Below are 21707 nucleotides of genomic sequence, written 5' to 3' on the forward strand. Positions count from 1 at the left end.
TCCTCTTTATATTGGTACTTGGATGTGAAGACAAGCTTAGAGGCATAATTCATGGGTTTGATGAAAATGTTGGCTACTACTCGATCTTTGGGTGTTGAGATGCTTTGGATTGAGACTGATTATATGTCTGTGATGTTGGTGATGAAAGAATTTAGAATTCCTTGGTTTGTGTTGCAACTTTGGTATGGATTGGGAGTTTACATGGAGTAGATTGATTGGAGGATTACCCACTGTTATAGGAGGCAAACCCCAGTGCTAACTTTTCTTGCAAAATCAGCCGCTAATATTCAGACTTCTTCCCCTTTAGTGGAGTGGTTTGAACATGTCATGAAGGAGTTGTGTTTTAGAGCTCCCAAGGTTTCAGGTTTTGGGTGAACAATATGGATTCTTTGTATATTGTATTTTCTTTGATAATTCTTTTGAAACTAGTGAGTTTGGATGTACGTGGAGTAACTGTTATTGCAAGAATGAATCTCTTTGATTTATGAGTATTTCAATATTACACTTCAAATAAAAGTTTGATCTTTTACTTAACAAAAAATAATAGATCTTAAACAAAGTTTTTTTATTTTTATTTTTATTTTTATTTTTTTTATTTTTATTTTTATTTTTTAATTATCTAATATGATAAATTGATTATTAATTTTATCTACCCTTGTATACTAAGAATGTTTTGTCCATTGAAAAAATCATTTAAAGATTTAGATATTGCAACTTCTACACGGTTCCTTCATACTTTGTCTAAATATTTTTACTTGGAATATTTTGTTATATTTTTCTTTTTCCTTCTCACTTGTATGCTTATTAAGCCAAATAAAATAATTTTTATGTTTTTCTTTCCACTTCTATGTTAACTAGGAAACAAAAGAAGCTGAAAATAGGTTCATGGAGACCTTGAAATTTGATACAATATTGGTTGAGAAACTCACTTTTGATTCAGAAGATATAAAAGAACCCTTCGTTGTGTGTGAGTTGGACATAGAGACACCGAGATAGAACCTTCGATCAATTCGAGTTGGAGAAGATCAGCTGAGTTTTGGTGTTTTACTGATTCTCCATCTGGCTAGGAGAAGAGGAAGCACACAATAGGTTTTTCAATGAAATACATGGATTTCATAGAATCAAAATTTGGGGGAAAAGTACATTTGAGTAATGCATTATTTGAAGGATTCACTATACTTGTCATAAAGCTGATAGGAATAATCAAGAGGGGACTTTTGAGTGCACGTGTTGTAGTTGATTCTTGGATTATAATGCTTTTTTTGAACTCTTGAGACTTCATGAGCAATGGCCTCATGAGGCTTTAGGGAAGAAAAGAATGAAACATAACTCAAGCATGGCATTAGAAATGATACATGAGAACAATAGCCTAAGAATAATTCATAAGAAAGTCTATACCAAAAGATTTGAAAACAAATATCTTTCAAAAGTAGGCAACGTATGCAATAATCCAAGTGGAAGATCATGACTCAAAAATGTAAAAATCTACAGAGATAAGTAGGAAAAGCAATATTCAAATAGAAGCTATTGATTCATCAAGCAATTTTTATTTTAGAAAAATCTAATAAAAAATGATTGAGCATGTTTACTTATTGAATGGTAAAATAGATCTTACAATCAATGCTTTACATACTTATAATCTGTAGGTAAATCCTATATATCTCTATTCGATAATAGAAAGGAGAAAGATCCTTACCTAGTGATATGGAGAAAATATAATCGAACCGGGTTCATCCTTGTTCCACCCTCGACCCTGGTCAGGATGAAAGGAATCGACTCGCTTCCAAGCGGGCCGGGTTCAAAAGGTAGCTTGTTGAGGAAGTAAACTAACTCAATAACAAGCACGCCCTAATCCACTATGTTCGGAATGGACTAATTGTCAAAGAAACGGGTAACAACACTTGTGGTAGATGCTTATTGCTATTATATGGATAACTACCATATAACAGTCGTATCAACAAAAGAGTTATCTATTAGCCAAACCTAATACGGATCTATCACTCAACGGATCTATCCGTTAAGATCTGACGGCTATCTGAAGAAGGCTCAAATACATCCAACGAAGGAGATTCGAAGGTATACTCCATATAAGACATCACCTACCCACAAGGTAGAAGATGATATATACAATCTGAATCGTATTCTCGTTATTCATTCCTTAGCTCTGTGATCAAGCAGAGACGTTTATGATTAAGTTCATCAACTGACTTAGCCTTCGGAGGTGGACTCCCAATCCCAGCGGTCGGGCCACATCTTACGTTCTTTTTTGCAGATCATACGCAGGAGATCTAAGGGTTGAGCAGATTTTGGACGCATCATTTGGCGCTGTCTGTGGGAAACGCTTCAAAAAGCCATGGTTACCAGATCATCGACAACAGCAGCAGCGGCTGCGGTGGCCCAGCGAGATGCTGGCATTCAAATTCCCGGAGCAAATAATCCAAATATCCTTGAGGGAAGTCGACCTCTTGAAGTACAGGAAGATGGTGGATAGGGAGGTAATAATCCTCCAGATCCGCTCCAGTATCAACTGGATCAACTGAAACTCTAGTTATTGGAGGTGAGTCAGACGCTCTCGTGTTATTTAGGACTTTTCAAGATTTAAGCAAATATTTGGAGTTTTGGGCTTGAATCATGCTATTTTACACGTCAAGAAGTTCATTCAAATTCTCAAATGCGAAAATGGGCCTGATCTGGAGCATGATGGGCTAGAGATGTGTGATTATGGGCCAACTCCGAAATATTGAAGAGATAAAGAAGGCAAATCTGATCTACGGCTGAGATTTTAAATCAAATCTACAGAGATATTATTGAGAGAGTCCAAATGGAAAAGAGTCCTTGCATACCTCAATATCTTATTTCCTATCTTGGATTTAATAAAAGAAAGAGAAATAGGAAAAAGAATTATATTCAGAAAGAAAAAGAGGAAAAATCCCGTTTTTGAATGTCTCTGTCCAGTTTCGATCAAACCCTTCATCAAACGGTCATCCGATGTCCGATCGTGCTGATTTTTGGAGGAGAGCTTCACGACTACTTAAACCTCAAATCCAACCGTGGAATTATGCATCTGATCTCTCTAAGTTGGCGCGATTACTACGTCAAAACCCTAATTGGATGAGTCAGATAGAAACCCTGAGTTTTATTTAAATTCAGCCGTGCTTCATATCTCATGTAAACTCTATAAAAGGAGATCATATTCCATCAAAGGAGAAGATGGTCTAGAGCTTAGTAGTAGCATTCTTTCTTTTCTCTTCAGTTTATTTAAGCTTTCTCTAGTTTTCTTTGCTTGCATTAGTGAGATTTAAATTTCTAGATTCAATGTTTAGGTTTAATCTTTTTATGTAATGCAATTCAAGTTCAAGCTTCAAGTTCAAGTTTCAATTTTTTTAGATTTGTTTTTCTCTGGGTCTAGCAATTGCAGATTTAGATCATTCTAGATCTAGATCTGGTTGTTAGGGTTGGTTGAGATTCGAATCATTTGTTCAATTCGCAAGTAAGTAACCTTCTTTATTAATCTCCTCTCCTCCCTCCATTCCCGCTTCTATCTACCCCTCCATATTCTTAATTTAGGATTTACTTTCAGCATTATTTATTGTTCTCCCTTCCCCTGGATCCTTGATCAGAGATGCCTACAGTCGTGCCTCTCTTTGGTTAAGGTTTCCTTTTCCTTTTATTGCTTTGTTTATTGCTTTGTTATTTATTTTCTGTTATTTACTTTCTGCCTATTCATTCATAATCTCGGACCACATAACCAGAGCAAGCCTACAGTCGTGCCTCTGCTTTTGGTGACGGGTGGTGTTGCATCTGCATTTTAGCTATGAACTAAATTTTACTGACTGCTTTAATATACTAACTGGTCTTACTTTTTTTTCCCTGCCTTTTATTTATGCATTGATTGTGTTTAATTTATTTTCGTTTCAATTCGATTGCATTAAGCGTATAGATTAGGATCATTTAGTTTAGTTAATTAGTTAACAAAAATTGAATCATTCCACTCTCGCATTACTATTAAGAAGTTGAATTATAAGTGGCATATCTCCTTAAGATCGACCCGTTAGCTACACGATACCGTGCGCTTGCGGTTACTTTTAAAATTTCACAAACAAGTTTTTGGCGCCGTTGCCGGGGAGGTAGTAGTCCATTTTATTTTTTTCATTCTTAGGTAAATCGAAGTGTTTAAAAAAAAATATCAAAGATATTACTCTTAACTTGAGTAGAAACAAAAACGTATAGTAGTCCCCACTCTACTGCAGAATCCCCAGGATTCGATTGTAGGTGGCTCCGAAGACTATACGGATTCCCTTGCTATCAAACCTATACAGCGCTCAGCTATACGACAACCTTACGGCTTTGGAATCATTGTTTCAATCTTTGTGGTGGGAAATTCATTACTTTCCCTTCATTTTTGTTATTTTCTTTTATTTTATTCTTTAGTTACTTTATTTATTTTCTTTCATAAGAGTCATTAATTGCATTAAGTGGTTAGTGCATGTGTGTCTAGACTCGTGATTCTACAAATAGAATTGTCCGAGTGTCTAACTTGACCATGGAAGGTCTACCTCCACCACCTCCACCTAAGAGTCTTAGGGATAGATTTTATCCTACCCGATCTGCACAACCTTCCTGTATACGTTTACCTGAAGTGAGGGGTAATAATGTTGAGCTCAAATCTCATTATCTATCTATGTTACCCCAATTTCATGGGCTACCTGATCAAGATGCATATTTGTTCCTTAGGGAGTTTGAGGAGGTTTGTGTCCTTATGAAGGTACAACAACTTACTGATGATGCCATAAGACTACGGTTTATTACCTTTGCATTAAAAGACCAAGCCAAAAAGTGGCTTTATAGCTTACCTAGGGATAGCATTATCACATGGGAACAATCTACTGTCCTATTCCTGAAGAAATTCTTTCCTTTCTCTAAAACGAACAAAATAAGAAATGATATTCTTCAATTTCGTTAGAAACCCAATGAGTCCTTTGCTAAGGTAATGGAGAGGTTTCAAAGCCTTCTCCAAGAATGCCCTCACCATGGTATAGAATTATGGCATTTATGCCAAATAATTTATGAGGGTATCGATTACCAAACAAAGCAACTTTTAGAATCAATGTGCCCCACAGGATTTACATCATTCACTGATGATTTCGAAGCTTGGAATTTTCTTTTAGACCTAGCAGATAGAACTAGAGAATGGGAGTCAGCCCAAGAGTCTGAAAGGACTAGTAGGGGATATTTTGTTGATAGCCAAGTTCATAAGGAAGTACAAATAGATAACATTTTGAAAAAGTTAGAAACTTTGGTAGTTAAAGCTGCACCACCAAGTCAAGCACATTTTATTGACAAATCTATTGCTATGTGTGCATGGTGTCAGTCTCCTACACATGTAATTGAGGAATGTCCTAGCTATTCTGGAGGCCAACATGAGAATGTTAGTGCGATGTTTCCAAACCCGTACAGTAACACGTACAATCCTCGGTGGAAGAATCATCCTGACTTTTCATGGTCTCAAGGGCAAAACCAAAATGGATTAAGCAATTATTCCACACAAAATCAGTTTGGTGCCCCTCAAAAACAAAGTGCCCAATTTTCTCATAATCCAAATGTCCAGTTCCCTCAAGCCTCTAATTTTCAGAATGCCAATTTAGCTAGGCCTGCCAATCCACCTATTATGTCTCGTATGCCTCATATTGCACAAAATCAATCACCACCTGGTTTCAATAGAAGTAATAATCCAGAGTTTTCTTGTCTTTCTACCTTAGAGAAAAATATGGAAGTACTTTCCAGCACCTTCATGACTTCTATGCATAATATGGAAAAACAAATTTCCACTCTTGCAAGTGCTTTGTCTGAGCGAGAAAAAGGTAAAATGCCTAGCCAGCCTGAGTTAAATCCTAGGACTCAGATTCAACAAAAGCCACCAAATCAAGTCAACCAAGTTGAAACAACTTCTTCTTCTTTAGAGCCAATTACTTCTGTGTATGCATTGAGAAGTGGAAAAGGGTATTTAACGCGTGAATCTCCTATTACTGACTAGAGCAAAATTAGTAACCATCGTGATGCGGAGAATGTTCAAGTATCTCCTAATGAGGGTTTGTCTGAAGAACCCTTAGAAGTTGAGGAGGAACCAATTGCTTTAGAGGTACCTATGTCTAATGAATCATTATCTGAAACCTTGAGAAAAGAACAAACTTCAAATGAGAGATCTTATGTACCTAAGGCCCCTTTTCCTAGCCGATTAGCAAGTACCAAAAGGAATGAAAATGTTGACAAAATTTTAGAAGTTTTCAAAAATGTGAGTGTCAACATTTCACTTTTAGATGTTATTTCTCATGTCCCTTCTTATGCTAATGTTCTTAAAGACTTGTGTACTCAAAAGAGAACCACGAATGTCCCAAAGAAGGCCTTTCTAACAGAAAATGTGAGTTCAATCCTTTCAGAACAAGTCCCAATTAAGTATAGAGATCCAGGAAGTCCAACAATTCCATGTGTTATTGGTGATAAGAAAATAGAACATGCTTTACTAGACTTCGGCACTAGTGTTAATTATTGCCATATACTGTTTATAAACAATTGGGTCTTGGGGAACTCAAACCAACCTCGGTTACTCTCCAGTTGGCTGATAGATCTGTCAAAATACCCAATGGAATAATTGAAGATGTGTTAATTCAAGTAGGATAATTTGTTTTTCCTGTTGATTTCATTGTCTTAGACACACATCTAGTTACAAATCTTAAGGACCAAATTCCTGTGATATTAGGGAAACCATTTTTAGCTACAAGCAATGCTCTTATTAATTGTCGAAATGATCTTTTGAAGTTATCATTTGGGAATACATCCATTGAGTTCAATGTCTTTAGGTTGGGGAAACAACCAAACTTTTCTGAGAATATTAGTATGTTGCAAAGCAATTCTGATGATATTGATTTATCCATTGAAAAAGGTTTTGATGATGATTTTTACACTTGTTTGGAAGAACTAGAGGATATAGGGAGTGATTTTTTTTTTCTGATATGATGAGCTTGCAACAATTTAATGAACCACTTGGTAAGCTGTCTAGAAATCTTCCTGTCCCATCTGTGGTTGAGGCCCCCCAACTAGAATTGAAACCTTTGCCTTCGACTCTTCGGTATGCTTTTCTAGGCCCCAATAAAACTCTTCCTGTAATCATTGCCTCTGATCTTACCAAAGACCAAGAGGATGAGCTTCTTAGTTTGCTTAAAGACAATCAAGAAGCCATAGGTTGGCAAATGACCGACATTAAAGGAATTAGTCCCTCCATAGTTCAACATCATATAAATTTGATTGATGGATCCAAACCCTCTAGGGAGCCCCAAAGAAGGGTTAATCCTGTGATGAAAGAAGCCATTCACAAAGAAGTGTTGAAATGCATGGATAATGGGATTATCTATCCCATATCAGATACCCAGTGGGTAAGCCCAGTCCAAGTTGTTCCTAAGAAGTCTGGAGTCACAGTAGTTACATCAACTACCAATGAGCTCATCCCAACTCGTATTCAAACTGGTTGGCGTGTTTGTATTGATTACCGGAAGCTTAATGCAGCCACTCATAAGGATCATTTTCCTTTGCCTTTCATTGATCAAATGTTAGAACGTTTAGCCGGCCATGCTTATTACTGTTTCCTTGATGGTTATTCTGGCTATAATCAAATCCCTATAGCACCCGAAGACCAAGACAAAACCACATTCACATGCCCATATGGAACATATGCCTATCGACGCATGCCCTTTGGGTTATGCAATGCTCCTGCCACATTCCAACGGTGCATGATGAGCATATTCTCAGATATGGTAGAGGATTATTTGGAAGTATTTATGGATGATTTCTCTGTTCATGGGTCTACCTTTTTTGATTGCCTTCACCATCTCCGCTTAGTTCTTGAACGTAGTAGAGCCAAAATTTTAGTTCTTAATTGGGAGAAATGTCACTTCATGGTGAAGAATGGAATAGTCTTAGGTCATATTGTTTCTAAGGAAGGAATTATGGTTGATAAGGCTAAGGTTGATCTTATCTCTAATTTACCATCACCTAAGAGTGTCAAGGATGTTAGATCATTTCTAGGTCATGCTGGTTTTTACCGCCGCTTTATAAAGGACTTTAGCAAGATAGCCAGACCATTAACTTCATTACTTGCTAAAGATGTCCCCTTTCATTTTACCTCTGAGTGCTTATTATGTTTTGAACTATTGAAAGAGAAGCTCTCCACCGCTCCTATAATACAAGCACCAAATTGGTTAGAACCCTTTGAGTTAATGTGTGATGCTTCTGATTATGCTTTAGGGGTAGTTCTAGGTCAAAGGCTAAATAAGATGCCCACCGTGATTTCTTATGCAAGTCGAACCCTCAATGATGCACAACTTAACTATACGACAACTGAAAAAGAATTTTTGGCTATTGTGTTTGCATTAGAGAAGTTCCGCTCATATTTGATAGGTAGTCATGTAATTGTTTACACTGATCATTCAGCTATCAAATATTTGCTACAGAAGAAGGATGTAAAATTCCGACTTATTCGTTGGGTTTTGCTACTACAAGAGTTTGACTTAGAACTTAGGGACAAGAAGGGAACTGAAAATTTAGTTGCAGATCATCTATCCCGCCTTTCTAATTCTAGAAAGGAAGAAAGTCCAATTCTAGAAACATTTCCAAATGAGCAATTGTTATCCGTAAACATGGTACCTTGGTATGCAGATATTGTCAATTATCTTGTGACCAATGAAACCCCATCCCATTGGTCCACCCAAGATAAATATCGGTTCCATTAACAAGTGAAATATTTTTTCTGGGATGATCCATACTTGTTTAAAATAGGTTCAGATCAAATCATTAGGCGTTGCATACCTGAGCATGAACAAATGTCTGTTCTCTCATTCTGCCATGATCATGCCTGTGGGGGTCATTTTGGGCCTAGGAAAACTGCAGAAAAAGTGCTTCAATGTGGGTTCTATTGGCCTACAATATTTAAGGATTCATTTTCTTTTTGCAGAGCTTGCAAAGCTTGTCAATCTCTTGGTCGAGTGACCAAAAGGAACATGATGCCCCTGAATCCAATTTTAATTGTTGAAATTTTTTATGTATGGGGTATTGATTTTATGGGACCATTCCCTAATTCTTACGGGAATCTATATATTCTATTGGCTGTCGATTACATGAGCAAATGGATAGAGGCCATAGCTTGTAAATCAAATGATCACAAAGTGGTAGTCAAGTTTTTAAAGGAAAATATTTTCTCTCGTTTTGGCACTCCTCGTGCTTTGATTAGTGACAGGGGCAAGCATTTTTCTAATCGGCCTTTTGAGGCCTTGATGAAAAAGTATGGAATCACCCATAAGCTTGCTACTGCATACCATCCGCAAACGAGTGGTCAGGTAGAGGTTTCCAATAGACAGATTAAGCAAATTTTAGAAAAGACAGTTAACCCCACTAGTAAGGATTGGTCAAATCGTTTGATTGATGCTTTATGGGCCCACAGAACTGCATATAAGATGGATTTGGGTCAATCCCCATACCGTTTAGTGTATGGTAAAGCTTGTCGCCTCCCAGTTGAATTAGACATCGGGCTTTCTGGGCAATCAAGAAGTTGAATTTTGATCTTGACGATGCGGGTATCCATCGTCGTATCCAACTATCTGAGTTGGAGGAACTTAGAAATGAAGCCTATGAAAACTCAAAGATTTACAAGGCTAAAACTAAAACCTTTCATGATAAGCATATTGTTAGGAAATCATTTTCTATTGGTGATAAGGTTTTGTTGTACAATACTCGGCTACATTTGTTCCCAGGAAAATTGTGAACTAGATGGGAAGGTCCATTTATTATTCACCGTGTTTTTAACCATGGTGCTGTGGAAATAGTTGATCCTCATTCTAAGCAAATTTTCAAAGTGAATGGTCAACGTTTAAAGCCTTTCCTTGAAATGCCAAGTGTTGATAGTGTAGAGATCATTGATCTCTATGAGCCTTTTTACACTGGTGATTGAGAAAATCCAAGGTATGCCCTCTTTTTCCTTGCCCTTATTCTTCTTTTCATCATGCATTGAGGACATTGCATTACTCAAGTGTGTGTGTGTGGGGGGGGGGGGGGGGGTAGCTTCTTTGTAGAGTTTAACTTTGACTTTTGGTTAGTATACATATTCTTTCAATTGCTATGATGTGTGAAATGAGAGTGATTTTGGTACCCATCATGAACACATAAAAACCCTGTTGAGAGGAAGGTAACTTTTATATATGTTGAGATGAGAGTTTCCTTAGAAAAATAAAAGGCCCTTAACTTAAGGCGTTGGACCATCTATGAGTTTTGTGGGTCCTTGTTTCTTTGGCTAGAAGTTGAGATCAATTTTGTGTATGGCATGACAAAAAAAAAAAAAAAAAAAAAAAAAAAGGTAGAAAGTAAAAGTTGAATTCCTTGGAACTAGACAGGGCACTTCGACTCAGGAATCGAGGTGACTTGATCGAAACTCTTAGGAAGGAGATTATTGAAAAGAACTCTCCAATCACTGTCTATGTGGGCATATGCAAAGCAAAGCTACAAAGTAACTTGGGTTTATGGTGTTTGCTCCACCATGTCATTCAAGCCAACCGTAGTGGAGTAATGTAGAGTTCACTACTCAAAAGAAAAGAGAGAGATAAATACAAGTGTCATCAATGCCTTGGTAAAATTGTTTGGTCAAAAATACTTCAAAACCTTAGTACTTGGCCCCCTTACTTTATGAGTGGTTTTGCTTAAAGGAGAGGTGTACTTGAAAGATATAAGGTGAGTCTTTGATTGAGATATATGCTAAGTCTCAAGAATCAATATGGGGTAATAAAGTTCAAGTATGGGGGATCTTAAATCAATGGTGAGAAAAATTGTCATAGCTATTGATCTTGTATGAGTACTTACCAATTGTTTGAGTTGGAATTTGCAATGTTTTATTTTGAGCTAAAATTGGAATTTTGGATGTACATTCACTGCAAACATCCACGAGACAAAACTCGTCCTCTAGGGGTAACCTAGTGGTTTAAAGGCCTGTTGCACATGCTAAGTGTAACCGTGATTCCTACGAAAGTGAGTTAGGATTTATTTTGTTGCACTAGTTTCTTACTTGCATTTGAATTTTCTTTAATTTTTGCTTGAGGACAAGCTTAGTCTAAGTGTGGGGGAATCTGATGAGCACATTTATGTGTGAAATCTTAGGGCATAAAGCATGCATTTTATACACTTAGAGTGGAGTTACCTTGGGTTTTATGTTGTTTTTGCAGATTTTAGGACTTTTCAAGATTTAAGCAAATATTTGGAGTTTTGGGCTTGAATCATGCTATTTTACACGTCAAGAAGTTCATTCAAATTCTCAAATGCGAAAATGGGCCTGATCTGGAGCATGATGGGCTAGAGATGTGTGATTATGGGCCAACTCCGAAATATTGAAGAGATAAAGAAGGCAAATCTGATCTACGGCTGAGATTTTAAATCAAATCTACAGAGATATTATTGAGAGAGTCCAAATGGAAAAGAGTCCTTGCATACCTCAATATCTTATTTCCTATCTTGGATTTAATAAAAGAAAGAGAAATAGGAAAAAGAATTATATTCAGAAAGAAAAAGAGGAAAAATCCCGTTTTTGAATGTCTCTGTCCAGTTTCGATCAAACCCTTCATCAAACGGTCATCCGATGTCCGATCGTGCTGATTTTTGGAGGAGAGCTTCACGACTACTTAAACCTCAAATCCAACCGTGGAATTATGCATCTGATCTCTCTAAGTTGGCGCGATTACTACGTCAAAACCCTAATTGGATGAGTCAGATAGAAACCCTGAGTTTTATTTAAATTCAGCCGTGCTTCATATCTCATGTAAACTCTATAAAAGGAGATCATATTCCATCAAAGGAGAAGATGGTCTAGAGCTTAGTAGTAGCATTCTTTCTTTTCTCTTCAGTTTATTTAAGCTTTCTCTAGTTTTCTTTGCTTGCATTAGTGAGATTTAAATTTCTAGATTCAATGTTTAGGTTTAATCTTTTTATGTAATGCAATTCAAGTTCAAGCTTCAAGTTCAAGTTTCAATTTTTTTAGATTTGTTTTTCTCTGGGTCTAGCAATTGCAGATTTAGATCATTCTAGATCTAGATCTGGTTGTTAGGGTTGGTTGAGATTCGAATCATTTGTTCAATTCGCAAGTAAGTAACCTTCTTTATTAATCTCCTCTCCTCCCTCCATTCCCGCTTCTATCTACCCCTCCATATTCTTAATTTAGGATTTACTTTCAGCATTATTTATTGTTCTCCCTTCCCCTGGATCCTTGATCAGAGATGCCTACAGTCGTGCCTCTCTTTGGTTAAGGTTTCCTTTTCCTTTTATTGCTTTGTTTATTGCTTTGTTATTTATTTTCTGTTATTTACTTTCTGCCTATTCATTCATAATCTCGGACCACATAACCGGAGCAAGCCTACAATCGTGCCTCTGCTTTTGGTGACGGGTGGTGTTGCATCTGCATTTTAGCTATGAACTAAATTTTACTGACTGCTTTAACATACTAACTGGTTTTACTTTTTTTCCCCTGTCTTTTATTTATGCATTGATTGTGTTTAATTTATTTTTCGTTTCAATTCGATTGCATTAGACGTATAGATTAGGATCGTTTAGTTTAGTTAATTAGTTAACAAAAATTGAATCATTCCACTCTCGCATTACTACGAAGAAGTTGAATTATAAGTGGCATATTTCTTTGGGTTGGGGCGCGCTCCACCAGCAAGGGGGGGGGGGGTTTTTTTTTTTTTTTTAAAAAAGGAAGCCACCACGATTCCAATACGGGGGTTGGGGGGGGGAGTATGGAAAAGCCCCCCCCCCCCCCCAAGGGGGGGGGGGGGGAACTCACTCACCAACTATAAGGCGCGCGGTTCGTGAGAATGATCGTGTCGTCGGAGATCGATCAACACATATTGGTCAAGAATTGGTCAATATTAATCAAAAACTCGGACAATTGGCGAGAGGGAGAATAGCTAATGATATTTATTTGATTATTTGAAAGACTCCATTTGCCGAGGCCATAACCGGATATAAATTTCCTCACAATTTTCGCTTGCCAACCTTTTCCACTTTCGATGGTTCGGGAGATCCCACCACTCATATCAGTTAATATCAATAAAATATGGCTATTGCGGGTAATTCCGATGAAATCCTTTGCAGGATTTTCGGTTCATCCTTGATTAAGCAAGGATAGAAATGGTTTTCGAATCTCCCGTCGGGAAGGATCGTGGATTTTGAAGAATTGGTGCAAAAATTCATAGGACGATTCCAGAGTGGAATCCAGATTAAAAAGACCGAAGAGACCTTGTTCACTATCAGACAAGGGAAAAGTGAATCGATTCGGGAATATCTGAAAAGATTTAACAGGGTCACAATGGAGATAGAGAATCTAGATGAACAGGTAGCTAAAACTGCTTTGTTCACTGGACTCACTAACCGACGGCTCTTGGAGTTACTACTCCAAGACATGCCTACCACTTATGCTGAACTGGTGCAAAGGTGTCAGAAGCAAGTAGAGGTGACGGAGATCTTGGATGCATGCTAGGGGGATAATAAAGCCTCTACAAAAGAACAGAAGGCCCCTGAGAACAAGCAGAGGCCGAAGCAGAATGTTCGTGATCGAGTTGGAAAGCCTCACTAGGCATGGCGGCAAAGATCTCCTGGTAAAAGTGAGTATACTCCATTAAATACTCCTCGAGCTGATGTCTTAAACATTATCAAGAGACAGAATATCTTGAAATGGCCACCAAAGCTTCCCATGAAACCTGGGGAGCAAGATAGGGAAAGGTATTGCCGTTTCCATAAGGATTACGGTCATTATACCAATGATTGCAAACATTTAAAGGCGGATATTAAAAGATTGATATCTCAGGGACATTTGTCCAATTTCGTCAGAGGAAGACGAACGGAACAACAAGGCACAGGTAACAAAAGGGAACGTTCTATTAGTCCAGAACAACCGACAGAGGCTCCTAAATCTAAGAAAGGTAAGGAAGTGATTGATGCCACTCGGTCACCCATACTAACAATATTTGGAGGTCCCGAACCTGAGTCACTCCGGAAGCTGAAAGCCAAATCCATGTTTGTTGGAACCGGAGAAACACAGAAGTGGAAAAGATCGAATGGTGAGGGCTCGATCACCTTCGTTGAGGAAGATGAAAGAGGAGTCTGTTTACTTCATGATGATGCCATAGTCATCAAGGTAGAGATCGCACGCCGAGAAGTGCATAGGGTGTTAGTTGACACCGGGTCTGCTGCAGACCTTTTATCTTATGCAGCTTATCAAAAGCTTAAAGTGGATGAAGACTTGATGGAGCTGTCATCCACACACTTATATGGCTTTGCGGGATCATCCGCAATAGTAGAAGGATCAGTACAGCTAGATTTGTCGATTGGAACCTTCCCCAAAGAGGCTATTGTTTGGGTAAATTTCTTGGTGGTTCAAGAACTTTGGGCTTACAACGTCATTCTGGAAGGCCATCCTTATCGAAGTTAGGTGCTATAGTTTCAACAAAGCACCTGAAGATAAAATTCCTGACGGAAATGGGAATTGGTCAGGTTTCTTCTAACCAAAGAATCTCTCGACAATGCTATGTAGCATATTTGAATGATAAGGAGGGCCCGAGGAAAGTAAAGGCGTTACCAATAGAAGTACGAGACGTTCGGGACGAGGCAGAGATGCAAAGGCCTGAGCCAGTCGAGAAGTTGGAACAAATCCAGCTGCATCCCGATAATGAAAAAATAATTATTTATATCGGCTTTGAGCAGTTGGAAGAATTCAAGGACCTGAATTCTTTTCTTCAACAAAACATTGATGTGTTCACATGGTCTGCAGAGGATATGCCGGGAATTGATCGGCAGGTTGCAGAACATAAACTTTGGATAGATCCAAAGGTAAAACATATAATTCAAAAGAGGAGAAATTTCTCCATAGAAAAGCATGAAGCCGTTCGGGGTGAGGTTGAAAAATTGAAGAACTCTAGTTTTATTGAACCCATAGAATGCCCAGTCTGGTTGGCCAATGTGGTGATGGTCAAGAAGGCAAATGGAAAGTGGAGAATGTGTACAGATTACACAGATCTCAACAAGGCTTGCCCAAAGGATTGTTATCCGTTGCCCAGGATAGATCTGTTGATAGATGCCACAGCAGGATATGAAACATTGAGTTTCATGGATGCATACTCAGGATACAAACAGATCCTCATGAACAAAGAGGATGAAAAGTTTACTGCCTTCATGACTGATCGTGAGAGTTTCTATTACAAAGTCATGCCGTTTGGCCTGAAAAATGCAGGGGCCACTTATCAGAGGGCTGTCAACAAAATTTTTAAAGACTTGATCGGGAAGAACGTGGAAGCATATGTTGATGATATGCTAGTGAAAAGCACTATGAGGTCAAAACACATTGAGGATTTAGCGGAGGTATTTTCAATACTGCAGAAGTACCAAATGAAGCTGAATCCGGAAAAGTGCGCCTTCGGAGTCTCGTCGGGCAAGTTCTTGTGCTTTATGGTATCACAAAGAGGTATTGAGGCTAATCCGGCCAAAATACAGGCTTTGATCGATATGGAAGCACCCAAGACTATTCGAGATGTGCAATGCTTAACAGGAAGAGTAGCCGCGTTGAACCGGTTCATCTCACAGTCGGGAGAAAAAGGCCTACCTTTTTTCAAAGCACTCAAAGATTTGAGGGGCAGTAAGGAGGCGAAATGGACTGAAGAATGTCAAAAGGCATTCAAAGATCTAAAGGAAACACTGGGAAGACCACCACTACTATCCCGACCGGAAAAGGGGGAAATTTTGCAACTATATTTGGCAACATCCCCTTCGACAGTAAGCGCGGTACTTGTTCAGGAAAAAGATAAAAAGCAATGGCCAATCTATTACGTCAGCCATGTACTACTCGACGCGGAAACACGGTATTCCCAGATCGAAAAGCAGGCCTTGGCTCTTATGATAGCAGCTAGAAAACTACGGCCATACTTTCAAGCCCATCCAATCGAGGTATTTACAACTTTTCCTCTTAGTAAAGTTCTTCGTAAACCTGATTTGTCTGGAAGAATGGTAGCTTGGTCGGTCGAGCTCAACGAGTTCCAAGTAAGCTTTAAGCCTCGAACGACAATTAAAGCCCAAGCATTGGCTAACTTCGTGGTAGAAACAACTGCACCAATGGAAGAGATTGTCGAGCCTAGTATTCCAACCATGTGGGAGGTGTACGTGGATGGCTCGAGCAATAAACAAGGCGCAAGGGCAGGATTTCTTCTGAAAAGCCCAGCAGGTTTTATTATTCGGTATGCATTAAGATCTGCGTTCGAAGCAAGTAACAATAAAGCAGAGTACGAGGCTCTAATAGCTGGACTTCGCTTGTCAAAAGCATTGGCGATAGCGGAGGTAACTATTTTTAGTGACTCACAGCTTATTGTCAATCAAGTACAAGGGGAGTATGGTGTCAAAGAACCCCGATTGCAAAAATATCAAGAGATTGTGCAAGCATTGCAGAAAGAATTCAGGAATCTGAAAGTATTTCAGATCCCAAGAAAAGAAAATACAATGGCAGATGAGCTATCAAGACTAGCTAATGCCAAGGAAAAGAATTTAGACCCTTTAGTCTATATAGAGGAAGTAACATTCCCAAGTTACCAGATAAGGAGGTATCCTATATTGAAGCTGCACGATGCTGGATGGATCCGATTGTGGAATATCTGAGAGATGATAAGTTGCCAGAAGATCCAAAAGAGGCGAGATTAATCAAGGTACGAGCAGCACGATTCATAATGCAGAATGGAAGGCTATACAAAAGATCCTATGCTAGACCCCTCTTAAGATGCTTAGGTCCCGAGGGATTAGAAATAGCTTTGGCAGAGGTTCATGAAGGAATTTTTGGGGCTCACATGGGCGGTCGGGCCCTGGCCCACAAAATCTTAAGGCTCGGCTTGTATTGGCCGAAGCTCCAGCAAGCTACTATGAAATATGTTCATCGATGTAGCAATTGTCAAATCCATGCTACGGTATCTAAAAGACCAGCTGAAACCTTGACTTCGATTCTAGATCCCATCCCTTTTGTGATGTGGGGAATCGATTTCATGGGAAAATTCACCAAAGCATCCGGCGGAAGAGAATACCTAATAGTAGCAATTGATTACTTCACCAAATGGGTCGAGGCTAGTGCTCTGGCAACCATCACTGAAAGAAAAGTGGAGAAGTTCTTGCTCGAGTCTATCATTTACCGGTTCGGGATGCCAAAATACTCGTGACCGATCATGGCATACAATTCGATAATCCACAATTTGAACAATTTTGCAGTACATATCTGATCGAGCATCGTATGTCATCAGTGGCATACCCCCAAAGCAACGGCCAAGTGGAGGTTACAAATTGAACATTACTTGAGGGGATAAAGAAGAGACTCGAAGCTGATAAAGCTTTATGGGTTGAAGAACTCCACAACGTTCTGTGGGCCTACTGAACTACGGTTCGAACTCCCACAGGAGAAACTCCTTTTAAATTGGCCTACGGATCTAAAACATTGGCACCTATTGAGGAAATGGTTGGAACACTACAGGAAAGAGAGTTCGAGGAAAAAGAAAATGAACAAGGATTGCTAGATAGCCTTGACTTGTTAGATGAAGTTCATGCAAAAGCAATAACACGCACTCAACATTATCAAAGAAGGATAGCGTCACATTATAATTCTGGAGTGAAGAGTCGTCGATACCTAGTGGGGGACTTGGTATTAAGGAATACCTTAGCTTCGGACCCACGCCACCAGAGGAAATTGGACCCTTCATGGGAAGGCCCATATATGGTTATTAAACCAGTTGGTTCGGGAGCATATAAGCTGAAGAACATGACGACAAACAGAGCTGGATTGTTCGTGGAATGGTAGACACTTGAAGAAATATTATCCTTGAGGAGATTATCATTTTCATTCATGATGTAAGGAAGATGTCCTTTTGACACTTCTGTCCTTGGACACCTATGGGAATATTATGGGATGTTTCTAGAGATGCCCTTTGGACACCTTCCTAAACTGTTGGTTGACATACCTAGGGTTGTCTAGTAGTGTTTGGCTAGGATGTCCTGTTATATCAGACCCTAATCGGAGGGGTATTGAGACCGAACGACCCATGGTAGCAATGGGGATTCATGGGCGCTCAAGACCGGTAACCAACCCATGAGAGGACAGGAATCACATTGTGGGGGCCATTTGTTAGTAGGGTTGCATATGGATAGACTTGGGCTCATGGGCGCTCAAGATCGGTAACCAACCCGTGAGGGGACATGAGAGCTTCCCGTTTACCATATGTGGATAACCAATAGGGTTGATGAGTCCGTAGTCAGGGACTATGAGGACTCTAGTGTGAAGGATACCGGAAAGGATTGCTAGGGGCGAGGAATGGATGTATATGGATCTGAGTTGATGTGACTAAGTAGAAGACTTGCATTTGCTAAGCTTTAACCCTGACATGCGCCAGTACTTAGACCAATGGTGATGTGAGAGAGCGGTGACCTAAATCCCAGCCATGGAATGTCCCGAGGGATGCCGGACCCACTACCAAACAGCGTTGTGTGATGAGACCTTCCTAAAGAAGTACGGTGCTATGACTTAAAGCATGTCTGCCAATAGCGACCAGCATACATAGAGTTAGAATCATATTGCATCATATGTTTCATATCACATTGCATCTTACTTTGCTTTGAAATACTGCTATTTATGTTATTATGGATTAATTGCCTTACTGGGTTTCTTTTGAAACTCACTCCTTTTGTGCTATGTATTGTTAGATTTCTCTACAGGTTCTGAGTATCATGACTGCTCGTATGAAGAAGCTCAAGGAGAAGAGAAATACCTCCAGGAAGGTGATTGCGGTTACGACGATCACATTGAAGATTCCGCGGGTGGTTATGCTGCGTACAATGCTTAGTCCGTCAATAGAGTGGAAGAGACCTTGTGCCATTTTTGAGATTTATACTTATAGAGATGTCCTCTATAAGATAGAGAACGATTTAGTCAGTCATTGTACTTGTTATTGGGATTAGTTTTTTATCTCTTTTCCTTTTCTTTCTGAACTACTTTCCGCTATTGGTAGAGTGAGATTTTCGCCTCACTTTACTTTATGATTTGACATTATTGTTACCTTTCGTACTCTGATGATATATGATTTATTCCTTCCTTATTTGGATCTCTCATTTATACTTTGCACATTTGATTATTTATGTTCATGATTATGTTATTGTCTATGTGGGAGATTGATTACCTCGATACCTGATCTTTGGGGCTGTGGATCACACACTCGTGCATGCCAGGTAGGGTACCGGCTGGGTGGATGTGACAGAGTGGTATCAGATCCCAAAGTTCAAGGAAATCCTAACCTCATAAAACAATAACAGAACATTCTTGAGTCATAGATCTGAAATGACTCATCTACTCTTAGAAGTGAATAATAGGACACTGGATTAGAAACTTAATTAATAAAGCATAACTGGACTTTTGGAATAACATACCATAGTTATACTTAAACAAATGTCACTTAATGCAATAAAAGAAAAGTGCATAATACACAATAATAAAGTGAAACAAGGTGAACTTCATTAATTTTAAAAGTTTTTACAACGATTACATCTGATAATGCATAATGAAAATCCTAAAGTACAGTCTATCTTGGTGATCTGCTCTGGTCTTTGAAAGCCCTGAACTCCTCTGTTAGCTGAGTCACCTGATGCTCTATCCTCTCCTGCCTCATCTCCATGGTGCTGAACATCTCCTCCTGTCTGACTCCCATCCTCTCTAGCATGGAAGTCATCGATCTCATCTGTGCACCAAGATCTGAAGTCTCTGAACTGCATGAGACGGACCACCTACCTCAAAGTGTGATGAAGGAGGAATCTCGTGATGCTCTGGCTCAGCCTCATGCATCTATGTGTCATCTCCGGCCTGATCATCACTATCAAGACCGACATCCTCTCCCCATCATTAGACTCATCCCTCTCCTCCTCTATCTCATCATCCTCACCCTCTGGACCAGGAGATCTCTCTGTCTGTGTGAGCCTCATATGTTGGATGGTCCTAGTCCCGATCGTATACCCCAGGAGCTCCAGTGACCATCGGTGTATCCTCAAGACTCACTCCGAAGTGCCAAAAGATCAAAGTCAGAAGCCTTCCATAGCAAAGGTTCCGCATACTAGGACGCAGTACCAAATCCAGCATGACCTGCTAAATGATGTAAGACGAGTCTATCTGTAAGCCCATGTAAATGAAGTAGATGACCAAGGCCTCAATCATTGTGACCTGATGGTGATGTCCGGCCTTCGGCATAATGTTTCGGCCGACAATGCGACCAATGATCCGTGCCGAATCTATCATCCGCCCGCTGTTCCACGGGGTGTAGCATCGTCGATCATCCCTTAGAGTGGAGCATATCTCGTGTAGCTCGTACGGCATCAAGTAGCTGTCTATCCCTTCCCCCGCAGGTATCCACACGCATTGCCGTGGATAGTAAGGTACCCATAGGATCTCAGCCAATGCTCTCGTGGAGAAGCGGATCCGTGTCTGAAGGACCCTGCTCCTGAGGACTAATCGAAGAGGATGTCCTGGACCTCTAGACTCCTCTGTGCATGTAAGGTTGCTAAAGAACAACCTCACCAACTCTGAATATACTAGCAAATCCTCCGTGAAGAGATGAGTCCACTCCATAGTTTATGTGTTTAAAGTTTCGTTTGATTCCGATAATAGAAAGGCCCTCAAATCCCTGTTTCCGGATAAGTTGACTACCTGGGTCTATTGCCTGGGTCGACTGGGTCAGTCTACCCAGCCAATCAACCCAAGGATACTGAATTCGGGCAGAATCTTCTAAATAGGGTTATATTGCTATATATACCATAAGACTTCATGTTTTTAGTATCCCTAGCCTCCAAAACACCTAGAGAATGAAGGGAACTCATCTCCAAGCCTCCTTTGGTGTGGAAGAAGATCTACATTCAACTCTCAAGCTTTCTCTCTCTTGTTCTTCAATCAAAGGTTAGTAATCTTACTTCTATGTTATTGATTCATTCTTTCCATGATCTTTCTCTTCTCTAATCTAAGATTATGAGGAAGATATTGCATCTCTGCAATTATATCTTCTACAATCTCTTCTCATTCTATATGCTATGATTTCATATTCATTCTCAACATGATTTTCATGATTTCTTCTTAAACTATGATCATGTTCTTATTTTGATTTCTTCTAGCATATTAGATGCATCTCTATGATCATTCTTACTCTTGATTTACTGTGTTCATGTACTAGAATGAGATCTCATCATCTCTAGTTCATCTCTTTCATTCATAGCATGTTTTCAATGAAAACCATGTTGTTTTCTGATTCTAAATTAGAAAGTCATTAATTTTGATCATGGATGGTGTCTAATCCATGCTAGATAGTCTTAGTATGTTTTTGTGACGTTCCCCTTCGAATTTCGGATCAATCGGACTTCAAACGAAGAAGTTATGACTGATTTGGTGTTGTTGTCGAACACTATTCTGGGCAGATTGCCTAGGTCGACTGAACCAGTCAACCCAGCCAATCAACCCGCAGTGACAGCAAGTCCGTTTTTTATCCGTCTCGACTCCAATCTTTTGGAATTGCTTCTTATGACCTATACATGTTTTGTCAAGCTTGTTTAGGTGATTTTGGATCTGTTCTCTA

The sequence above is a fragment of the Hakea prostrata genome, chromosome 8, assembly GCF_041222555.1.
Source record: "Hakea prostrata isolate BN-2017 chromosome 8, UWA_Hpros_2, whole genome shotgun sequence".
Classification (NCBI taxonomy): domain Eukaryota; kingdom Viridiplantae; phylum Streptophyta; class Magnoliopsida; order Proteales; family Proteaceae; genus Hakea; species Hakea prostrata.